This window comes from Homarus americanus, unplaced genomic scaffold (genome assembly GCF_018991925.1).
Source record: "Homarus americanus isolate GMGI-L3 unplaced genomic scaffold, GMGI_Hamer_2.0 scaffold44490, whole genome shotgun sequence".
In the NCBI taxonomy this organism is placed as follows: Eukaryota; Metazoa; Arthropoda; class Malacostraca; order Decapoda; family Nephropidae; genus Homarus; species Homarus americanus.
The window spans coordinates 7,501-16,825 of NW_024756388.1; positions in this window are offsets into that span (position 1 = coordinate 7,501).

A 9,325-nucleotide genomic window follows, 5' to 3' on the forward strand; every position below is an offset into this window, starting at 1 on the left:
GCCACCCGAAAGTCAATAAGAGACAAAGAAATAATCCAAGCAGCCTAAACTGTTTAGCCTGACAAGTGGTAAAGTCAACGGGGACTGTAAATTTATATAATAATAATATACAGGCAACTACCTAGCCACTACCAGACGCCTATTTCTAACCACTACTTTCGCCGGAGGTTTCGTCACACTCCCGATGGCAGAAATCCTCCATGCAATAAAGTATCTGTTTAACCTAACCTTAGTACAAAGTCTATTGGTGTCATCAATTTTATAGAGGTTAGCCACCCGAAGTCAATAAGAGACAGAAATAATCCAAGCAGCCTAAACTGTTTAGCCTGACCGTGGTAAAGTCTAACGGGGGACCTTAAATTTTATAGAATAATAATACAGGCAACTACCTAACCTAACCACTACTTTCGCCGGAGGTTTCGTCACGCTCCCCGATGGCGAAATACTCCATTACAGCAAAAGTGTCTGTTTAACCTAACCTTAGTACAAAGTCTATTGGTGTCCTCAATTTTATAGAGGTTAGCCACCCGAAGTCAATAAGAGACAAAGAAATAATCCAAGCAGCCTAAACTGTTTAGCCTGACCGTGGTAAAGTCTAACGGGGACCTTAAATTTTATATAATAATAATAATACAGGCAACTAACCAACCACTACTAACCTAACCACTTTCGCCGGAGGTTTCGTCACGCTCCCGATGGCGAAATCCTCCATTACAGCAAAGTGTCTGTTTAACCTAACCTTAGTACAAAGTCTATTGGTGTCCTCAATTTTATAGAGGTTAGCCACCCGAAGTCAATAAGAGACAAAGAAATAATCCAAGCAGCCACCACTATCTAGCCTAAACTGTTTAGCCTGACGTAGAGTTTTTAATAAATCTGGTGATATGGAACCACACACAACCCCCTTAACCTGGGATAATGCAATCAAATGGATAATTGCTAACTATTCTCAGAGATAATGCAATCAAATGGTTAGTTAACCGGGGGCTGCCCCGGACCCCTGTGATACTGTATTTGGTCATGATGAATTGTTTATTAGACTATAAGAAATCCTCTTCCTTCTTGTATTGGCAAGGGAGTTTGCTTTAACTTAGGTATGCTAGCCTAAGTAAAAATAGACACGCTGCGAAGACCTGATTCTTTTGCTGCATGTTTGAGTCTGCAACTTTGTTGTGATAAGACACTCAATCCTGATTGTACTTACTCAACATAGTGACCGGTGCAATTACCATCACAGATTGTACGAAACATTCCAACTTCTGAAAAACATATATTTGGGCTCCCCAAATTTTGACTACTACCCGTGCGTCTACGTCCTGGATTGGCCAATCAGTGGTGCCCCACGGTGGCGTGATACATGCACGTTTACTGCAGTGCTCTGATTGGCTAACCGAACGTGGCGTGGTAGGTAGACTGTCTCTACTCTCTAAGTCCTCTTCTTTCCTTTTTTCATCCCCCTCATGCACTCCGTTCCTTGAACGGGAGGCGGGACTTAGCGATACGGTCGATCCGGCAAGGGAACCTGTGATAGTGCAGGGCACCCCTTGTCCGGGGGTCACCGGTAGGTGGCAACTTTTTAGACATAACTATAGTCACAGGTAACCTGGGTGCAGAGCCCGACGCCGTCAAGAGGGGGCAGGTCACTGCTCCCAGGCAAGGCCTAATGTTATAGGTAGGATAGATGTAATCAAAGAAGACAACAACATTAGAATAACATAAGATAAGGGACACTCTATTGGAAGGGGAGAAAATTGGCAGAAATCGCACAACAAACTGCAAGTCCCACTAACTAGAATATTCGAAAGCACCAATGAAGGTTTTAAAGTAATCTGTAAAGATGACTTTGATTCAGATAAAATCCTTTCAAAAGAAGCAAGAGATATATTTTACAATGAAGGCCTTATTGTTGTCATGCCACCAGAACAAAAAGCAAAAAGATCAGTTTTTGTTCGTCAAGTCGATCAAAAGATCGGGAGGAAGACCTGAAAGAAGAACTGGAACGCCAAAATAGGTGGATGAAGATTGAAGAAGTCATTAAGATAAAGGACTATACTCATGTTTGAAGAAGTGTCAATGGCTGAGAAAGTTTTACAACAGGGCTTTCTAATATTCAACATGTCAGTCACACCACATCAAATAAAGAAGGAGACATTCATCAGTCTGCAAACTTGCTTCTCCTGCTACAAATATGAAGAACACACAACGAGAGACTGTCCGAAAAAAGAAAAAAAGTACTGCTCAGATTGTGCAGGCGACGACCATACCTACACTGAATGTAAGAATACACATGTTGGCTGTCTGTGTAAGAGAAACGAGATATACATAGGACATAGGACGTTAGCAATGGCATGCCCAATAAAAAACACATGATAAAATTACAAGAAACAAGGGAAAAGGAACAAGACAAGAGGATACGACATCGTCCCGAAATAGCAAGAGCGGTCAAGAGGCTCATAGACCAGAATCCACAGTATTAAACTAAGTGAGCCAATACATGATAAAGTAATGATTAGTATGATCCATGCACATTTGCACAATATCATTGCACCCGGATCATACAATGAGGAATTAAGGAAAATGTTTAAATTGAATAACCTACCAGAGATGATATTTCCAGAGAATCCACAATCCGAAAAACTATTTCAGACAACATATGCAAGCGAACTGAGAGAAAGACTACATCAAGACGAACAAAGGTTTGAGCAACAGCTGATACACAAGGAACACAAGCGACTGATAGAGATCCCAGACCAATGACTAGAAGTGACAAGAAGATAGAAAATAACAAAGGACAGACAAGGAGTAGGAGAAGATAAGATGGAAGTGATCACAATACAACCTGAATCTGCTGAAGAAATTGGATTAAAAGTTATCACTACAACAAAACATGGAATCCCAACATCGAGACCAACAGGAGGGACAATAGTAAAAAACTGTGAAGGAGGGATATACAAGTGGACATATCAAGAAAAATCCCTAAGTGAAGATTATGTCTGGTCACTAATTACTACGGACAAACTAAAGATTACGGCCAAAGACTTTAAAATAGTAGACCCGTCAGAGTATAGAAGAGTCAGAAGCGGGAAACAGGATGATAGGTCTCCACTCCAACTGACTGCCACAATCCAAGTATAAGAAATAATGGACAATAGACAAACAGTAAGAACTTTAAGAATAATACAACACAACGTAAGAAACTGGAAGACCGAGAGAATTAACCTAAGTAATATATATCGCGAAATTGACCCTGACATTATACTAATAAACAGTCACGGTGAGACAAGAAAACAACAACATAAAACTCTTTAACTATTATGTAAACCAAAGAAATAAATCGGGCGAGAAAAATGACGGAGTAGCGATAGCGGTTAAAAGAAACTTAAAATTTAAACTAATTGATGACTTCCAGGATGAATTTCTAGCAATAAAAATAAATACAACTCAAGGAGACGTAATTATTGCTACTACTTACCTATAGAAGACCTATTAAAATTGGCTAACAATAGTCATCCGATGTACATCTTAGGAGACTTTAACGCCAGACATAGGATTTTTGACAATACAAATAATAACGTCGTGGGAAACGCCCTTAATCAATTAATAAATTTAGGGAAAATCAATCATCTGGGTCCTAACTTTCCAACCTGGAGAAATCACAATACACAATCGACACCAGACAAAATTTTTACCAACAACAAAGCCTTTTTCAATTACCATATAATACAGGCAGTGACCATCTGCCAATTATACTAACACTGTCAACAAGCCCCATACAGATACCAATAAAAAAGAGACTGAAAATGAGTAAAACAGACTGGGACAGCTTCAAGACGACTTAAGTAATCACCACTCGATTAACCTACAAGGAAAACAACAGAAGATATAGACTCAGAAATGGACAGACTGCACTCAGCAATAAAAACATCTATAACCAAACACACTCCTACTTCACACTTTAGAACATTACCCAACAACAGACTACCAGAAGAAGTTAAATTAATCCAGACCTATTACAATGAAATAAACAGGTATATGGAAAGACACGGCAGTAACAGATGGCTATTGTTACGAGTTGGGGATTTAGAATATAGTTATACGTCTACCCAGATCCCAACAGGTAACAACAATAAAAACAAAGACAATCGGACTATAAAAGGGTAGACAAAGGATGCGAGTTTTCGTTGTATATAATAGAGTACCATAAATCCCTTTAAAAAATATTCAGCTTATAAATTACCCTTAACCAAACTTAACCTAAACATTAACAGTATATACATATTAATAAACATAAAACAATCTCGAAGCAAGTGGACGTGGGGAAATTAATACAAGAGATACTAGTACTTAAGTGAGGAGCTGAGATGGCTGACGAGTAAGGCTGAGTATTGTAGAAGACGGTAGGTAGTCACTGCACGTACGTAGGTTTAGAGGATAGATGATCCTGTGGTCACTTCCCAGAGCCAAGTGCTCTCTCCTCGAATTGGAGTGACGCAACAACCAGGATAGGGAGAAGGGAAACCTCGGAGTGGTAACTAAGACGAGTCATACTCGTGTCTCGTCCCTAGATGGCGTTGCTCGTGGTGCTGGGTAGGTAGATCAGGACAATAGATGGCGTGCTTCGTAGTGCTGGGTGGAGGGTTCGTAACACACCCCCTCAAAGACCTCCGTAGCGCGGCGCGAAGGAGGTGATCACCTGGTGCTGGAGAGCTGCTGCATTTCCACTGGAGCTCGGGATAAGGAGTCTGCAATCAGGTTATAGGGCTGGGTGAGGAGAGCCCAGCGGAGGATTCGCTGGTTGGAGGTCTTGTTGGTTTGGATGAACGTGAGTGGGTTATGGTCGGTGAAGACTAGGGTTGTTTGTGGGCAAGACTGGAGGTAACATTCAAACTTCTTTATGCCAACACCAGAGCCAAGGCCTCCTTCTCTATGGTCGAGTAGTTGGTCTGATGTTTTTCAACTTGGCGGAGTAATATGCCACAGGGTGAAGAACATCAGTGGTTGGGTCGGGTTAGGAGCACAGCCCCACCACTAGCGTCGATTTGCAGATGGAAGGGCGAGGTGTAGTCAGGCTTGGAGGCAAGGAAGGCTTTGAGGCGGTGGAAAGACTGGTCGCACCTCTGGTTCCAGATGTAAGGGACCGCAGAACTGGTAAGGTCTGTGAGGGGTCCGGCCACGCTGGAGAAGTTACTGCAGAACCGACGGTAGTAGCCGCACATCCCCAGGAAGCGCATGAGTTCCTTCCTCGTCCTTGGAGTGGGAAGGACAAGATGGCTCTAACGTTTGCGTCCTTGGGTCTCACCATACCATGCCCAACGATATGTCCCAGGTAAGTCACTGAGGCCCGGCCAAAAGCAGATTTAGCCAGGTTTATGGTGAATCCAGTCTCTTGCAGTCGTGCAAACAGTATCTCCAAACGCACCAGATGTTCGTCCCAGCTGTCCGACACCACCACCAGGTCATCCAGGTAGGCGAACGTCCCACCTAGGTCCTGAATTAGGAAGTTGATGGCCCTCTGGAATGTGGCCGGAGCATTAGAAAAGCCAAACGCCATAACCAAATATTGAAAAAGACCAAATGGAGTTATAAATGCCGAGATTATTTTGGCCCTATCCGTGAGTCCCACTTGATAATATCCTTTCAATAAGTCCACCGTACTGATAAATTTGGCACAGCCTATGCTGTCTATTATATCTTCAATCAAAGGTAAAGGGTAGGAGTCTGAGACAGTGACCTGGTTCACTTTACGATAATCGGTACAGAAACGAAAAGTGCCATCGGGTTTTGGAATGAGAAGGCAAGGTGAAGCCCAGGGGAGGTACTAGGCTCAGCTAAGTTATGTTTTAACAAAAAATCTACCTCCTTTTTCATAATCTCTTTTTTTGTGGATTTAGTCGATAGGCTGATTGCCTAATGGGTTGTACATCATCTGAGATTAGCTTAATATCATGTTTAAGTATATTGCAAAACCCTGGGAGGTCTGATGTGACTTTAGGAAATGTTGATAATAACTTAGTGAGATCTTTTGCTTGAGATGGATTCAGAACAGAAAAATACTCATCCAAGTTGTTGAGTATGTGACTGTTAGCAGGGTTTTCTTTAGGTAGAGGGAAGTCTAAATTCTCCAATAGGTCCATGTCATCTGTCTCCGGCTCCGGCCCTGACAAAACCGTATGCAATACAGGTTGACTTATAGCCTCTGGGATGTCTTCCTCTGACTGCCTGGAATGGTAAAGTTTCATGAGATTAATGTGAACAAGTTGTGAATCTTTTCTGCGATCAGGAGTATGGACTATATAGTTGAGAGGAGATAGTTTATTAGCAACTATATAGGGACCAGTAAACTTGCTTTTAAGGGGAGAGCCTGGAATGGGTAGAAAGAGTAACACTTTGTCACCTGGAGAAAATGATCTTTTAACTAATTTAGGTTGGGACTTCACCATTTTTCTTGGACTTTTTTAAGTTTGACTGAGCAATGGTTCGGACTTCAGTTAATTTGTCCCTTAAAGTGTCAATGTATTGGGAAACTGTTGCGAGCTTAATAGATGGAGTGTCAAACCACTGCTCCTTTACTATTTTAAGGGGTCCCCTTATTTGTCTCCCATATAGTAACTCGAACGGGGAGAAACCCAATGACTCCTGGGGACATTCCCTGATGGCAAAGAGTAACAAGTCTATGCTTTCATCCCATTCCTTTTGGTGTTCTATACAGTATTTTTTGAGCATTGATGTACAATGGTCCACACTGAGGTCTTTCATCACCTGTTTGAAAAGATTGCTCGTAAAATTGGTGCCCTGATCGGATTGGATCTCTTTAGGAATGCCCACTGAAGTGAAAAGGTGCAAAAGATGTTTGATTACGTTTTTTGAAGTGATGCTTTTAAGGGGAAAAGCCTCAGGATAACGTGTACTGGTATCCATAACTGTGAGCAGGAATTGATTTCCCTTCTTAGTCTTTGGTAATGGGCCCACACAATCCACAACAATCTTTTCAAATGGTGTAGAAAATACTGGGATGGGCTTAATGGGAGCTGCTGGTATACTTTCATTTGGTTTTCCTACCATTTGACAAATATGACAAGATTTTAGGTACTTTGACACATCCTTCCTAAGTCCAGGCCAATAATAGTGTTGGAGGAGCTTTTTATATGTTTTCAGGATTCCCAAATGTCCTGAAATACCATCATGGGCAAGGGCAATTAATGCTGGTCTGACTGAGGTGGGAATTACCACTTGATGTATTTCAGACCACGTGTCTAGATGGGCAAGCTCAGGGGGCCTATAGGCCCTCATCAAAACCCCTTCATGATAATAAAAACACGGAAGGGTGTTAAAATCTTTACCCTCAACTGCTGCATGATGAAGTTTATTCAAAGATGGATCAGATTGTTGGGCTTTAATGAGCTCATCCTTACTAATGGTCTTATTGTACAGATCTTCTGTGGGTAGGAAGATATTGGAGGTGGTTTTAGATGAAGAGGGCCCATTTCGCACACTCTGTGACCGGGTGACAGCACAAGATGGAAAAAGGTGAGGAATAGTTTCTTCAAGGTCAGTGGTGGAGTTGACAGGTAAGGGAGAGTCGACTGTCTTTATGTTGGGAACCACTAGATCTACCAAGTCATTACCCAATAATAAATGAATGCCGCTCACAGGCATTGGATCTTTCCTAACGGCTACTTGCACTTCCCCAGTAATCAAGGGACATTGGAGGTGCACTTTAGCTAAGGGATAGGAAGAATGGGATGAGAGATCTGAAATTAGAACACTCTCATTAGTAAATGCGGTAGATATATCAGGAATGACGTTAAACAGGAGGATAGATTGTGCTGCGCCCGTATCACGTAGTATACGAATAGGGAAAGAACGAGACCCCTCTATGATTGAAATTTTTCCCTCATAGGTGAATGAAGAGAAGAGATCCTGATGGGGCCTTTCCACATTGGTATTTGCTATTGGTTTGGACTTGGGATCCAGGGAACTACTTTTAGCAATTCGACACTTTGGGTGTTTACAATTCTGGATCGTATGGCCTGGGTTTTTACAGTAAGAACAAGTAAGCTTGGTTGCATCGGGGGGAGTAGGTGTGGGACCTTTCGACCTACCACTCACGTTCCCAAGGTTATCATCAGAGGAGGACCTAACATGTCGGGAAGTACCACGTTCTCTACTGCCCAGTGACTCCACCAACAAAGCGTACGCATCAGCAGCTCAGCAGCACGCCTAAATTAACACTCACGCTCCTCTCCACATGCTTCAAGATGTGAATGGTATCTTGCTCTTCCACTCACTCAGGACTACCAAATTTAACAAATCCTGAAATGTGGAGGTAGCCTCTAACCACTTCTTAAAAAACCTAAGCTTTTCTTGAGCAAACTCAACAAAGGTGTGGGAAAATGGTTTGGTTAGTTTACGAAACTTCTGCCGGTATCCATCTGGCGTGATAGCATAAGAGGCGAGGATATTCTTTTTTACGTTATCATAGTCATCAGTCTGGTCTAAACAGTTATAAACTCTACGAGCCTTACCATATAATTTAGGAACTAACACCGACACCCACTGGTCCTTTGGCCACTCATTCTTCCCGGCTATTTTCTCAAAAGTCCTAAATGACCCGTCCATATCGGATTCATCAAACCCGGGAACAAGGGAAGAAGCAGTAGCAGGGTTAAAAGCAGCTAGTTTCTCTCTTAATGCCACTTCCTTTGATCTAAACTCCGATGTTAAGGTGACTTCTATCTCTCTTACCTGTAGTTCTTTCAGTCTAACCTCCTGCTCCAACTTGGCCCGTTCCATCATTTCCTCATGCTCCAACTTGGCCTGTTCCGACCTTCCCTCATGCTCCAACTTGTGCTCCCACTTGGCCTGTTCCAACTTGGCCTGTTCCAACTTTTCTTCATGCTGCAACTTGGCCTGTTCCGACTCCTGCTCCAACTCGAGTTCTTTCATTTTGATTTGGAACTCGAACCTAGCTCGTTCCAGTTCTAAGGCGTCTATTCGTTGTGTTTCTTGTTGAGGGCTAGCCAGACCTGAAGCAACTTCTGAGTGAGGAGGGGTGGTGGATAGTGGTTGAAGTTTCTTGGACATGGGCGTTAATCTGTCAACAGCGGATTCTTTTAAAACTTCATGTTGAACCAGCACTTCAATCACATGATTTTTTAACATTTCCTTAGTCAGTTGCTGTGAAAATGGGATATTATAATAGTTGGCTATTTCTTTCCATTCTTTCTTCAGGATATTAACACGTAATTTAGCTACGGAAGGTTCAATAAAAATCTGGAGATCAAAACAAGGTGGCCATTGTTAGAAAAAATAGGATAAATTAACT